Genomic DNA, 14,858 nt, shown 5'->3' with positions numbered 1-14,858 from the left:
TGTTGTATACTATTATGGCTAGTGATCCTTCACTTAATTTGCCTAGAATTTTTAGACATGATTCTAGTCAAACAACCATGGAACAGTATACCACACCGGTTGGTGAATGTGTAAATGAGAATGAAATACAGGAAGAACAGGTTACGTTTTGGCAGAAATTTCTGCAGAGGGAACAACAGAGAAGGTCGGTTAATCCATTTTCCTCTATTGGACAACGTATGGGTAATTCCATACCTTCGGACATGAGAGAGACATTTGACAAGTTGGATAAGCTTATGTCCAAAGAATTAGCAACACATCTCAATTGCTTAAGTCTTCAAAGGTATGTGGAATTGAATATTACCCCGAGGGGTTTACGTGCCTTTAAACATCCTACCACTCCATTTGACTTACAGGATGAATCCGATAAGATATTTCATAAGAGGTGGGTAACAGCAGCCCACCAGTGTTCAATCGAGTGGGTTAACATCCTAGTAGAACGTGACAAAGTGAAGCAAGCTAAACTAAAAATGGACATAACCAATACTTGTGAAGTGTTGTCTGGAGCAATAGGCATAGTTCGGATGGAACAATGCCTTAAAGACATTCAAAATAAACTCATCGATTTAGAAAAGAACTTACTTGATACTAAGAAATTTAAACTGAATAGAGACATTAAAGACTATGCATCGGATCTGGCGTTTTCACGGTCAACCAATAAGAAAAGACGTCCTAACGTACGTTTTGCAGAACAGGGAAGACCAAGACGCAATGGCGGAATGAATACCCATTCGGATGTTTCCACTGAGTGGGAAAGTGAACCAGGGGAAGGCGGCGACTTTCCCAGCTTGCCAGCAGCGCAGAATCCAGCGGAGTTCCAACAAACCTTTCGGAAAACCAAACGGAATGGATATGGAGAAGGTGAAAGATATGGAGAAGGTGAAAGATATAGAGAGAGTGAAAGGGAAACAGAATATGGACAGAGACCCGTCGGTGGTTATACGCAAAGGTACAAACGAACTAAACGAAATTAATGACATTTGTTCTGTTATTCATGTTAAAGATGCTGATTCTTCTTACATTATTAATTTGTGTGGGATGAATTTGAGTAATGAAATGGTTTCAGTATTAAGTAAAGGCTTAAAGTTCGTTCCCACTGTGTTACCACGTGAATATGTTCTAAAAGGTGATGTTTATAAGTTTATACGGAAATTACATCTAGCTGCTTTTTTTAAAAATAAAAGTGTGTATAATATATGTGATGAAGATAACACTATGGTGTCTACTGAATCCTTTGATGATTCAGATGATAGCTTTTATTCTTGTACTTCGGAATATGTAGAGAATGAAAGTTTTGATGCATATAGCAAACTAGATACTTCTAGAATTAATGTAAAAAGTGATTTTGTTCCCCCTTTTACACATGAAGGTATTAAAAGTTTTTCATCGATGTTAAATTTTGACATAGAGATGTTGTATAAAGAATTTTGTGAAAATAAGTCTGGGGTTATATATAACTTGACTAGATTAGAATGGCAGGCGTTACAGACTTTAGCTAGAAAACAAGATTTGATAATAAAACCCGCAGATAAAGGGAACAAGGTAGTACTTATGCATTATACACAATATGCACAGATGTGTCATAAACATCTAGACGACACTACTACATATAGTAAATGTGACATTATAGTCTATAATAATGCCCTGAAATTATATGAAGAACTACTTTACAAGGGACTAAGGTTAGGATATTTCTCCAAGGAAGATGTAATGAAGAAGTTTAAGGTTAATAATAATGCAATAGCTTTGTTTTATTGTTTACCAAAGGTACACAAAAACATGAGTTGCCCTCCGGGACGCCCCATTGTATCAGCATGTAAATATTTTTTGCACAATATGGGGATATTTCTGCACAGTTTTTTATATCCTTATGTAACTAAACAGACATCATATATTAGGGATAGTTTTGATTTTCTAAACAAGATTACATCAATAAAATGGAAGGAAGGTATGTTTTGGTTTTCAGCTGATGTAAAAAGCCTATATACAAGCATAAAACATGAACTTGGCTTGCAGGCTTTACGACGTACCTTAGGTGACAACCCACAGTCATTTTATATTATGGAGTTGGTGGAATTCTGTCTTAAGAACAACTATTTTTATTTTGATGGTCAGTTATTTCACCAACTAAAGGGCACAGCCATGGGGGCAAGTTTTGCCCCCATGTATGCTAATATTCTGATGAATAATTTTGAACTTGATTTTTTGTATCATTTACAATTTTATAGGAAATATGTAATAAGCTACTATAGATACATAGATGATTTAATTTTTATTTGTAAGGGTGGCCTAAATGAGTTAGAGGCCTTTAAAAAAGATTTACATACTAATCAATTTGGATTAGAATTTGATGATTTTCAGGTGGGTAGTAAAGTTAACTTTTTGGATTTGACTCTGGAAGGGTTAAGTAATGGTAAAATACTCACAAGAGTTTATAGAAAGTTTGAAAATCTACATTTTTTAGATGGATTGAGCCACCATCCGGCTCATCTTATGAAATCCTTACCATATGGGGAATTTATTCGAATTAAGAGACTGTGCAATAATGATAGAGAATTAGAAATAGAATTACAAAAAACAGTAGATTTGTTTATAAGAAGAAATTATAATGCAAAAGAGGTTGAGCTATCCTTACAAAAAGTTAAAAATGAAGGGGTTCAGTTAAATAGAAAAAATAATAAAACTAGAGGATATAGAGAAGAAAAAGATGAATATACTGATAAGCAGATGTTTTTTGTTCTGTCATATGATTTATTAACAGAAGAAGTTAAAAAAGCAGTATTGAAATATTGGCCTTTTTTATTTAAATTTGGTGATTTAGTAGACATTATTCCAACAAATATTAAATTTTCCTATAGGAGAGGGAGGAATTTAAAAGACATTCTGGTAAATGCTAAGTATTCTAATCCCAATGTTGATTTACTAAAGGAGATAGACTTAATGGGAACATTTAAATGTGGGAATTGCATTTCGTGTAAATATATAAGTAGAACATTTGAATGTATAAATGGTAAGAATTTTAGATCTTGTGGGATATTTTATTGTAACTCAGTAGCGATAGTGTATGCTATTAAATGTCCATGCGGACTGTTTTATATAGGTGAAAGTAAAAGGGCATTTAAGGTTCGACTTCAAGAACATATAAGAGATATTAAAAATAAAAAGTTAGAAAGTCCGCTAGCAGTACACTTTAAAGACTACCATAATAGTTCAGCAGAAGGCCTATTAGCAACGGTTCTTGAACAAGTAATAGTTTATAATACTGATGATAATTTAGTTAAACAAAAGCTGCTATATAAGGAGACAGTTTTTATATTAAAGTATAATACACTGACACCTATGGGCATTAATGTAGAATGCAATTGGAGAGTGTTTTTATGAATAACATTTATTGCAAATCAATTGATTGTTTAATTGTATAATTGTTTTATTAGCTTCTGTAATGAAGGTTTCTGAATGATATAAATAAGCTGTAATTGTTTGGAATATTTATCCTCCTGGAAGGCGTAAGCCGAGGCGCCAGAGAAAGCAATAAAGTGTGTTGGATCTTATGTGGTCGTATTGCTGCTTCTACTGCTTTGTTTTTTGTTTTTGTTGTATACTATTACTTTGTAGGAATGACTGTATGGAATATTTCAATGTCTTCAGCCTCTACTTCCAATGCTTGCTAACCAGCTTAGACAACATAAGATACAACATAAAACATTAGGTTTACTGATGAAGCATCAAGCAGATATGGAACTGGAAAGAGTGGCCATGATGAATGTCCTTGGGAAGTTACTTTCCCTTAATCTATGATGGAGGAGTGGATACAGCGTGACCCCAGGTTTACTCTCTGAACAGACAGGAAATCTTATTCCATTGCGAAGGCGATCAGTAATTACTTTTTGCAGTTTTATACTGGTCTTTACTCAAAACTTGATTCAAGGGTGAAAACTGGAATAAAGTAGTAGACGTCTTTCTAGACAGTAGCAAACTTAAGTGGCTAAGTTGCAGGCAGAAGTAGAGATCGGGCAAAACTATTAAAATAGGAAGAACATGAAGCATTGTTTAACGTATCTAAAGGGAAAGCCCTTGGCTAGATATCCTTAGCAAAGAATGGTATCACATTTTAAGGAATACAGTTTGTAGCCTACTGCTTTTTTTATTAAGGATTTTCCAGGAAAGCTCTACAACTGATCTCTCATCATAGGCTGACAGAGTGACAAAATACCATCCCATCTCTCTTATCAAATGTATACTTCAATATCCATGTCAGATTGCTGGCTGAAGGGGTCAAAAGGTTGCTATGCTAATTTTATATACTCAAACAGGATTTATTACAGGGAGTTCAACCACTTTAGAATACTTACTGACTTTATATAGGGGTTATAGATCACTGCAGAACCAGCAGTGGCTACAACTCACTGCAAGTAACTCCTGGTCCCATAGGCATGACTTATTTGTGCAGTTAGTGACTTGATAAAAAAGTAGTCAAGTTTTCTTTAATTTTCTACTTCACTGAACACTATTTGATAATTTTAAGTATGCTATTACTGCTACTTAATGGCACACTAGATTTATTTCCGTGTTAGATGAGAACATTATTTGCCTCATCTTCCTTACTCTTGCTTCATTTCAACAAAGTGCTTTCAGATGGATGCACTTAGTTCACAATTTTTACCTTGTAAGTTGTTAATGGAGAATTGTTTAAATGTTTTCAGGTTTATGGTTCAATTATTTATGTAAGCATTGTTGTCTTAAATAGGAGAATGTCATTGTTGTAATATGAGTATGACATTCAGAAATAAAACTATTCTTTTTTCCAAAACAAAATGAAAACAGAAAAAAAACTGTTAGCAGAAATGAAGTGAGCATAATTCAATAATATAGTTTTCAATGGCACCAGTACTCAAACAACTCCCTCTACTTAAATATTCTAAATGCAAGGGATATCCACACATGCACTTCCCCAACATACTTATGTGACCTGTGTGTGTGTGTGTATGTGTGTGCATGTGTGTTTATACATACATATATATATATATATATATATATATATATATATATATATATATATATATATGTGCGTGTGTGTGTATTTATATATACATACCGAACCAAAGGGTAAACCATTTAGTAAAACTGTAAGAAAAACCCAGCCAAGTTAATGTTTTTCACTGAGTAATACTTTAAACCTCCTGTAACAGATGTCCATGGTATACATGCAAATAACCCATAAAGGACTTAAAGTATTTCAACTACATGGCTTCTGAATGCCCATTGCTATTTACATTTTCCTATTTAAGCTTTTATGGATGGTCAATAAAGTCGAACTCCAATAGGTGAATATGTATGTTCCATTCTTTTTAGACACCACATCAGCACAGCATAAGTGGATATATAAACACTGTTAACGAAGGTAAAGCACTTAACCACATAGACCTTTTTTAGGCTAAGCTCAGGAAAAGCATCCGGTCAACAGCAATGGTATAAAGCAAGATAGCATAGAACTGGGGATTAGGAAGTCACAGAGTTAGTATACATATATATATAAACATGCATAGGTGCAGAGGTACAAGACCTGAGGTGCAGAGCCTCTACAATCCTCAGCCTGCATAACTCCCTGAAGTAAGAAACTATGAAATGGAGAATTCAAATGTAATCAAATGAATGTATACATAAAGTAGCAATATATGCAGAGATGTGCCTTTAATATAGTCGTTTGGCAACAGTGAAATATATAGAATGTTTATGAAAATTCTGCAGAGGCTACAACTAGTTTAAACTTATCTTGTCCAGAGAAAGGCTAGCTGTACTGCAGTTAAGATTCTTTTCCTTAATAAATAATTCAAGCGTTACAAAACTTTTAATTAATGGTTGTGCACATTGCCACAGTGGAGGTCAGTCAGCATAAAGAAGAACTGGAGGTGGGGTTGGAGAAATACCCTTGACTCTTATGGGGTTGAAGAAATACCCTTGACTCTCAGTCACACCTTTCAACCTCTTAAGGCAAGAATTCTGGACAAAACCAAAAATAATTGGGGGGGGGGTAGAAAGGCCCAATAATTGGGGCAATTTTAAATATTGCACTTATAAACCCACTAAGTTGGCATGCTTTTTCGAAGGTTTGGATGGTTGAAACTCAAATTTTTATTACTACTGACTTCAAACCTGAATGATTTCCCTGAAAGCCATATTTTTTTATGTATAACAGACCAAAAATACGAAGTAAAAATCTGGACATTCTGCTCAGATTTTAATTAAACATTTGTGATGCATGCACTCACCTAACTACTTAGTCAGATGAGACTGTCAAAGCAACAAACCTGTCCACTGCGGGTGGCCCAACCAAAACGGACACCCATGTTCTTTCTAGATGTTGGTGTTTTTCTTGACAATATAACTCCTGTTTAAGGGTGCATACATTATTAAATAACTAAACTATTTCTGTGCATAGATTCCTGAATAGTAACCATACCGTGACCAGATGAGCAGCCTCTGATCCGGAAAGTAAGGAGCTGCATCTCTGTCTGATCCATTGTTATGATTTTAAATGTTTTTGCTAATGATCAGAGGTTAAGGGGCATGATGTCCCAGCAGAGACAACTACAAGAAATTAATAAATACAAGCAAGTCTTAAGTACTATTACGAAGTAACGGCACAACCAAAGCAACAAAATTAGAAGTTAGTGTAAGTCAATACAGACAGCGTTACCTTGGACGGCTTAGTGACTAAGGAAATAACGGATATATATCCCGGCCGTATTATGACCGTGGAGCCCTTTTGCCTAGGGCACCAGTTGATCTACGGCCGCTCCTGTTTAGGACATTGAGAAAAAGGCAAATGACAGTGGTTTGATTCTAATCACTGCATTTTCCGGATACCTAAACTATTTCCGTGCACCCAAAACATAATCGGCGTTTTGTACCAAGGTTGTACCAAATAATATCCTGCACGCTGAAACCAGACTAACTGTTCAGACGTTTTAAAGGAAATAAAACGACGATATTCGTCTAATCGAGTTTATCTTCCCGTGGAATTCTTAGATGTGTTTATCTGTTCAGTTTCTTGCATCTTCAGAAATAACAGACATATGATTGGGGGGGGGGGGGGGGCAAAAACAGCGTCCAACCTAACTTTCTCTGTAGTCATCCAGAGTCCCACATAGTTGAAGACAGTAAAGCCGACAGTCGTTGTACAATTATTCAAAGTATGCTAGCCATATTAGACTTCTGTCAGATAGAGGCTCATCCAGAAAACCCCATAACACTGGAACGGTAATCTAAAGTAATTGTAAAGTGATGAACGCTACCTTACTTTTAGAATTATGAAAAAGGGGGAGAGTGGGATACTCATCCTTACCTCTTAGGTGCTGCCACGCTGTCTCCTTCAAAGTTGTCCTGTCAGGAGACCTGGACGTGTCCTTTCCGTAGTGAAAGTGACAAAGACAGCAGCCGCAGATTTCCTTAACAGTCTGAGATCGGGAGCTGCTGTTAGGACTTAAGCTTCAGCTGTCCACCAGCCTCCCCCTGCCGAGTATGTCCAAAAGGACACGTTTCTAGTTGGTTTACTCCGAATGTCGAGTCCGCTGATTGTGTTAATGTACTGGCAACCGGTGCCTACTAAATCTCACTTTCTTCCCCTGCTATACCTTCGCACCAGTCCAAGTAGAGTCTCTCCCTCCGTGCCTAAAGCTCTGTCTCTTCCCCTTACAGCTGACTGCATAGTCAGCCCTCCGTATACTCCTCTGCCATTTACATCACGGATGACATCAGCTCCATTCACTTCTGCCTCGTGCCAGCAGGCTTGCACAGGTAGAAAATGCTGCTGGGCGGGAACGACCGACGGACAACTGAGAACGGAAGGTAAGCTACAGGCGACCTTCGTGCCAAATCAGCACTCCATCACATTGTGCTTGGTTGCACTTCCCTGGAGACAAGCAATGGGAAATATTATGATCAGGGACATCGAAATCACTTACTCTCACCTTCTACCCCCAGAGTTATTTTTCTACTTTTCTGGCTGGATTTCTCATCACTCTAAGCATATTCATTGACAGCAATTAATGACACTTGTAGTCAGTTTGTTTAAAATCGATTGCACACATCCAGACATCCGGTATGTTTGTATACTTTGTCTCCGTGGCATTTTGAACACCTTGGAAAAGAAGAGGTAATGATATTCCCACTGTAGTTGAAAGGGTTACATATCCCTACACAAACATTTCATTGATTGGTTGATGTTTGCATTGTTTGGAAATATTTGTTTTAAATGTTGCATTGACGCTTAGAGGCATTTCACTCAATTCCTTGAAGTGGATAAGGATCTCTACTTAAGGGTTGATTGTAGAAAGTTACACAACATTTAAGAAGTGGTGTAACAACACAGGCAGATGTGTTTGTGAATTAATGTGACAAGCCAATGCTAACAAAGGGTTTACTAAACTGAAGCGCAATGCCAGAAAGTGCATTTAATTCGAGTCCATGTTGCCCCGTTTAGTATGCGATAATGCTGTAATCGTTGATTAAATATTAACAGAAATTTGGTGGCATACTTACTAGCTTTATACTTTGTTTTTGTTTTAACAACATGTCTATTATTCTATATTAATAGCTGGTTTTAGGCAGAGAGAATCCCATGGTGGCTGGGGACCCCTGTTGCTGTGAGAGCTCCACCACAGGTTATCTTATTTTCATGCTTTGTTATGTGCTTACCAAGCCAACAAAAGCTACCACAGCAGTTTTGTGTACTTAACTATTTATTTATTCAGCTGGTAACTAGGGTAGTAGAACATTGATCTAAACAACCTATTTCAGTCTCAGCCAGGACAAATCTAAATGACAACAGCCAAACAAGTTAACAAAAAGTATTACACATTCAAACAAAATGTGTGAAGATAAGAACAAGTCAATAACAATAACAAAGTACACTGTATAAGGGGCAATAGGAAGGCATAGTTAGAGTAAGGCTAAAAGAAGAAGAGAGTGAAATAGTGAAGGGACTGAGCACAAAGTGTGAAAATATAGCAACAATAGGGTAAGGACACATAGAAATTAACTATGTACAACATAAGCAATGTAGAAGAGATGTCATGTATTAGTGTAGGGAAATAATGTGAGGACGACAAAATTGCCTTACTAGTGAAGGGGAGAGTAGGGGATTAGGTGATATGTTCAGGGAGGGAAATCATTTGCAAAATGACTCTGAGTTGAGATGATCTTTAAGCTGAGAATGGAATGAGGGGTATGAGGTGGAGATTTTAAGGTTAGTAAGAAAGGATTTGCAGAGTGTTGGGCCTAGGATGGAGAAGGCATGGTTACTGCAATGAAGTTTGATTCTGGGACATTGAATAAGTGGACCAGAATGGTTAAAACTTTCTAGATTGTAAGTAGGGGGTTGTCTGAATAGGCTAGAGGCAAAGAAAGAAACGGAGTATTCTTTTAAGAGCTTGTAGAGTTAGGATAATAAATTAACCAGGTGGATAATGATAAGTCTTAGGATGAAGAATCCTAAGAATTGGCAGCACTTCTTTAAAATTCAAAGAAATGTCTGGTTGTAGTAACAGTGTTTTATCAAGTAGCAGGCTTTGTCATTCTTTTAAATATTTTACCACTGACATAGTGCTCTTGACTTAAATCCTGCTGGTGGCACTCCTCCACTAAAAGTAACATTATAACCTGCTTTAGGCAAAGTAACATTATAACCTGCTTTAGGCACATGCAATACTTGATGGTGTAGGGAGAGCCCTAATCATCCTTGACTGCTTGGGGGCCCCATAAAAAAACTGCTGTTGGTTGTGGGAAATGATGGGGGGAAAACATTTATTCTCCAATTACATTTATCCTAAACAGGGTTGTGATATAACCCTATTCGGATAAAACCTGTAATTAGCGAATGAGCATGAATGAGACAAGCACTGGAGATTAGCAGCTCAGAGTGACCAGTCTCAGTACTTATCTTGGATAAGCGAATGTCCCTGGTCTTCAAGAATGGTTTTCTCTTTCAGGATTTTTTATGAATTCTGAATTTAAAATGAGAGAAGGTTTTCAATGACATTTTATCAAATTATGGTTAGACCATATGTGACGCCCCTGCACTGGCCCAGTAATTATGTAGCCTCAATCCTCACCACTGGCAACATTGGGGAATATACACACTGGGAGAATGACAAGTACACACACACAGTAAAGGGCAATTTCCCTTAAGAGCACACAGAGATCACAATCAGTCTGGGGCTGGTTTCTCCCTCTTTCTCCAGATCCGCAGTAAGATTCCCCACTGGCACAGATATAGAGTTGAGATCTCAGCTGAGTGGCCAAGTTAAAACTTCCAGCACCCTCTCTGTCCAACCAGTGCTTTGTGTCCCTGCCCAAGTAGATGAGACACACACACACTTTGAGATTTGATTTATACACACACACACACACACACACACACACACACACACACACAAACACATACCTAGGAAAGGCTGGCACAGATGTACTAGCTATGCCCCCTTCTGCCCAGACTATAAGACAGTTTTCACTGCTACCAGACTGCTCCTTATCAACTACTTTAAGGGCCTTAGCAAAGGGTGTCCACTCTTACTGTGTAATGTTACTATTAATACAAATGATAGTTTGAACAAGAGACAAGACTATTAGGAGTGGCCTGTACAGTGTCACTAAATAGATATGCAAGTACTCTCAGAGCTTCTAAACAGACCAGCCACAATTGAAAGGTTTATATATACTTAATACTAAATAATAAAAAACAAGAAATACTCAATAAATCATCACAGTAACTTCAGAGTTCAAAATCACGGGAAATATTTAAAACAACATTGCAGGACAGTCTCAAATAAATACAGAAAACATCTAAACTTATCTTTACTGTATTCCTAACTATATATAAAATAATTTACTGTACCCTAGTTAACTTACTTACAGCAAAGCAAGTGCAGAGGTGGTGAGTGGATGTTCTTTTTAGGTTAAAGACAAAATACAAAATGCACTGTTTTTCTCTCTCAGAGAGTTCTTAAATTAATATCAAATATTACTGCTGGGATACTTGCAGCATGACATCATTTTTTTGTTTTCCAGGCTAAACCCCTACTGCAGCTGGCAGCATTTAATATCTCTCTGTGAAAATACATAGCCTTCCGATATTTGCAACTGCCAGAAGACATAAAACAATAAAACACTTACAAAACAACACAGAAAGTCCACTAGTGTAGACATTCTGTCTACTGTTGAGCGAAACTGAAAGATAACATCCCTTGTTTATGGTTCAATAAAGTACTTCAATCTCAACTATTCGTAAGTTTTGCAATCTAAGCCCCTGTTCAAATACATACATTTAAACAATTACAGTAGTGTATAAACATATCTCTTAAACGCACATGTATATGAAATAGGGCATACAGTTCTAATATAGTGGTAACACAAGCAATTGCATCCTGCTGATATTCACAAATGACATATAACTATTTACAAAATTCCAGATAGCTGTTCTGGCAGTATCTCCTTTTGTCACACTTCTGTATAAATCATATTAAAATTCTCAAATGACATATAATTATTTACAATATTCCAGATAGCTGAGCTGACAATGTGACACTATATTAGTATGAAATAGAGAGATACGTATGAAGGTTTGTTTGACTAGTGGATTACATTCAAAAATAGGTAAGAATGGAGTCTTTTCTTCAGAGAAAGGAGATGTGATATACAAGGGAAAATAATTTAAGAGAACAGGTAGAAATCTTTGGGACTAGTTTGGAGTATTATATGAAAAAGAAAATGTATAAGGAAAATTAAACAAGGATGAGAGCTTAGATGACTAAGAAGACATTATTTTAATCCCATGACCTATAAGAGACACTGCTTATTGACTCACTACCTGCATCTAATTGGCCATTTGTTCCATGGGGTAGGAGCTGGTTATCCCTGTGTTAGTTTAGAGTCTAACAGCCCATTCTTTCTGCCCTGTGAAGCCTTACTGGCCCATCCATTCATGCAGAGTAAGATTTAGGTAGTAAGGAGCTAGTCAACATGTAAAAACAGTATATGCCTAGCCTGCATGCAGACTCACAATGGCTGCTTGGTTGAAGAAGGATGTACACATGCTCCCATAAATATCTCCTATTCCCAAACACAGTGGAGAAGTCCCAATTCAGTGCAGCACAAGACAATATCACCACTGCAGATGGGTGACACACCCAGCCACTGTTAGATGTCACAAGTACCATGGACTTACTAACTTCTCCCCTCAAGGATGTGTGAGTTGGTGTTGGCCACAGAAGCTTAACCTCACCAATACCTTGACTAGGTAGAGGGTTGTAATTAAAGACAAAATGAAAAAAAAAAGCTTATATCATTTTTTTGGATAAGTTGTTACAGAAGTGTTGTTTATGGATACATATTAGTATGAGGATGGTTTGCATATTATCCAGGAAGAAAAGATAAAGAAAGCTGAAGATTTCTTATGAGATTTTTATAAAGGGAAGGGAGATAAAATTAATAGGGCATGGGTGTTAAGAAAATAAGTTTAGACTCATGATGACTTATGGAAGCCAATATTGCTTTAGAAAAAGTTTCAATTGTTTTGAAGAAAGTGAGGGCTGATGGTACTCCTAGAATTGAAAGGATTACTTATGTTTTTTATTGCTCTATTAATTTTGCATAGTCAGTGGTTCTTGTCAGAGTATTACAGGGATGATGGATGGGAAGAAGTAGATAGCTGTGTGAGTGTCACTCAGTATTGATGGATGGGGAAACAGGAGGATGATATGAAGAAACTGATACCACTGTCATTGGTTAACAAGCATTACAAATTATTAATTACATTATTACAGTTAAGGTTGAGTATAGTGACAGAGGGTTTGACAGAATCAGATGTTTAAAGTTTAGTTAAGGGTAGGAACATACTTAAATTATTGCTTTTATTGTGAAATCAAAGGGTGCAGGGTTGTGCACTAGGTGGGTTGCAAATTGGCTCACAGATAGAACCCACAGTGTGAAAGTAGCAGATTCTAAGTCAGACTGCCGACCAGTCATAAGTGGATTCCCATAGAGATTGGTCCTGGGTCCTCTCCTGTTTGGCATCTAATTCTCAGAAGTTCAGGCCAACACGGAGGGACTCTGGCTGACGAAGTTTGCAGACGACTGCAAGCTGAGAGCCATTATTTACTCCTCAAGTGATGTAGACATCCTATAGAAAGGCCTCACTGAGACCAATGACTGGTGTCGAAACCATGGCCTTAAGCTTAATGCCAGAAAATGCATCCTCATCCCCTTTGGGAAAAACTCAGTTCCCACTAATTACCACACTGATGGGAGCCCACTGAACACTGAAGGTGTTATAAGAGATCTGGGGACACAGGTTGACAGCAACCTCTCCTTCGACTACCACATTGCCACTGTGGTCAGAAAGTTGTTCTATGTGTCACATCTCATTACCAAGGGTTTTGCATCCAGGAAGAATGAGGTCATCATCTCTCTCTACTCTTCCCTCATTAGACTAATCATAGAGTATAATACCCCATTTGGCATGTACCTCACTAGACACCTGCAACAGCTGGAGAGGCCACAAAAGTACCTCACAAAGAGGATCCTAGGCCTTAAACACATGTCTTACACAGACAGACTCAAAAAAACTCCCGCTATTCTGTGTCTCATATTGTCTACTAAGAGGTAATCTCTGCTTGACTTACAAAGCCATGTCTGACCAGCTCTGTTAAAAATGCTACATCTAAAGAAATCCAAATCCCTCCACACCACGTACTCCAGAGACCTCAACCTCATTACCACAATCAACAGAACATGCTGGAGGGACAAGTTCATAACCCAGAGACTGCCCATGCTCTGGAATAGACTTCCCATACATGTCAAGCAGACCACCTCACTGGCCCTATTCAAGAGAAATCTTGATGAGTGGATGGGAATTAGAAAGTTTACCCCAGGGATCACTGCAGTGTCCCTACTTGATAGAGGCACTGGGAGCTAACACCGGACGGCACAATGCCAGGGCATTTCTATGGGCTAGGCTTGTAAAGGCTCTAGGGCCATTAGCCTAGTACACACTTATGAACCTATGAACCTATGTCACAGAGGCTTTTGATAAAACTTCAGATAAGGCTATGTTAGGGATTCTGGATAATTATGGGTTACTGAGATGTTTGTGATTTTAATAAAATATTTTTTTGAGAATACCTAAGTGAGACCATGCATTAGTGGATATTTAGGTACTAGGATTAAAGTGAAGAATTAGGTGAAATAAATTTGTGCTTTAATCCAATGACTGTTTGATTTCTAGTAGTAGAGTTCAAGAAGAATACAAAAGGGTGGGACTGGGAATTAGAAAAGGGTTGTGTTGTCCCAGTTTTACTCACTTTCAGAACTGATACATTTCTGTGTTATGAAGGATGTAATGGTAGTAAAATAGCTATCTTGTATAAGTAGTTAAACAAAGCAGGTTTAGCATTTAAGAATAGTGTAAGATTTTGTTGAATCAGTTAGGAAAGGGGACATTGTTGTATTTCTAAAGAAATGGAGTTATCTGGGGATAAATCTGATTTCTTTGATGATATGGTAAGTGTGCAGAAAGAATTATTGATTTGGAAATAAATTGTTTCTTTAAGAAAATGAAAAAATACACTCTATTCAATCTTTCTTATTAAGCACATCTTAATTTTGCTCATACTTTTCTGATTTTGAAGCAACTGGAAGTGAAATTCTAGAAATGACATCTGTGGTTGTATGATAGCACTTTTACGAAGGTCATACTTGCATCTCTGGTCTTTTGCTCTAAATGTACATATGTATCTTTTAAGGCATTAAATTATTCTGTTCAA

At 37.2% G+C, this 14,858-nt stretch overlaps 1 protein-coding gene across 1 annotated transcript in view; it reads right to left on the bottom strand.

The window, feature by feature from the left end:
• The window catches only part of LOC122812958 (G-protein coupled receptor family C group 5 member C-like), a 280,692-nt gene extending 272,909 nt beyond the window's left edge, over positions 1 to 7,783 (bottom strand). Inside the window, exon 1 of the mRNA XM_044085039.1 lies at positions 7,385 to 7,783. The gene's annotated coding sequence lies outside the window, so the exon portion shown is untranslated. The remainder of the gene's footprint in view (positions 1 to 7,384) is intronic.
• Between the last annotated feature and the right edge of the window lie 7,075 nt (positions 7,784 to 14,858).

The sequence above is a fragment of the Protopterus annectens genome, chromosome 10.part0, assembly GCF_019279795.1.
Source record: "Protopterus annectens isolate FY-2018-M chromosome 10.part0, PAN1.0, whole genome shotgun sequence".
Lineage (NCBI taxonomy): Eukaryota > Metazoa > Chordata > Ceratodontiformes > Protopteridae > Protopterus > Protopterus annectens.
Note: the sequence above shows the minus strand (reverse complement) of the source record. Positions and strands in the feature narration are given on the sequence as shown.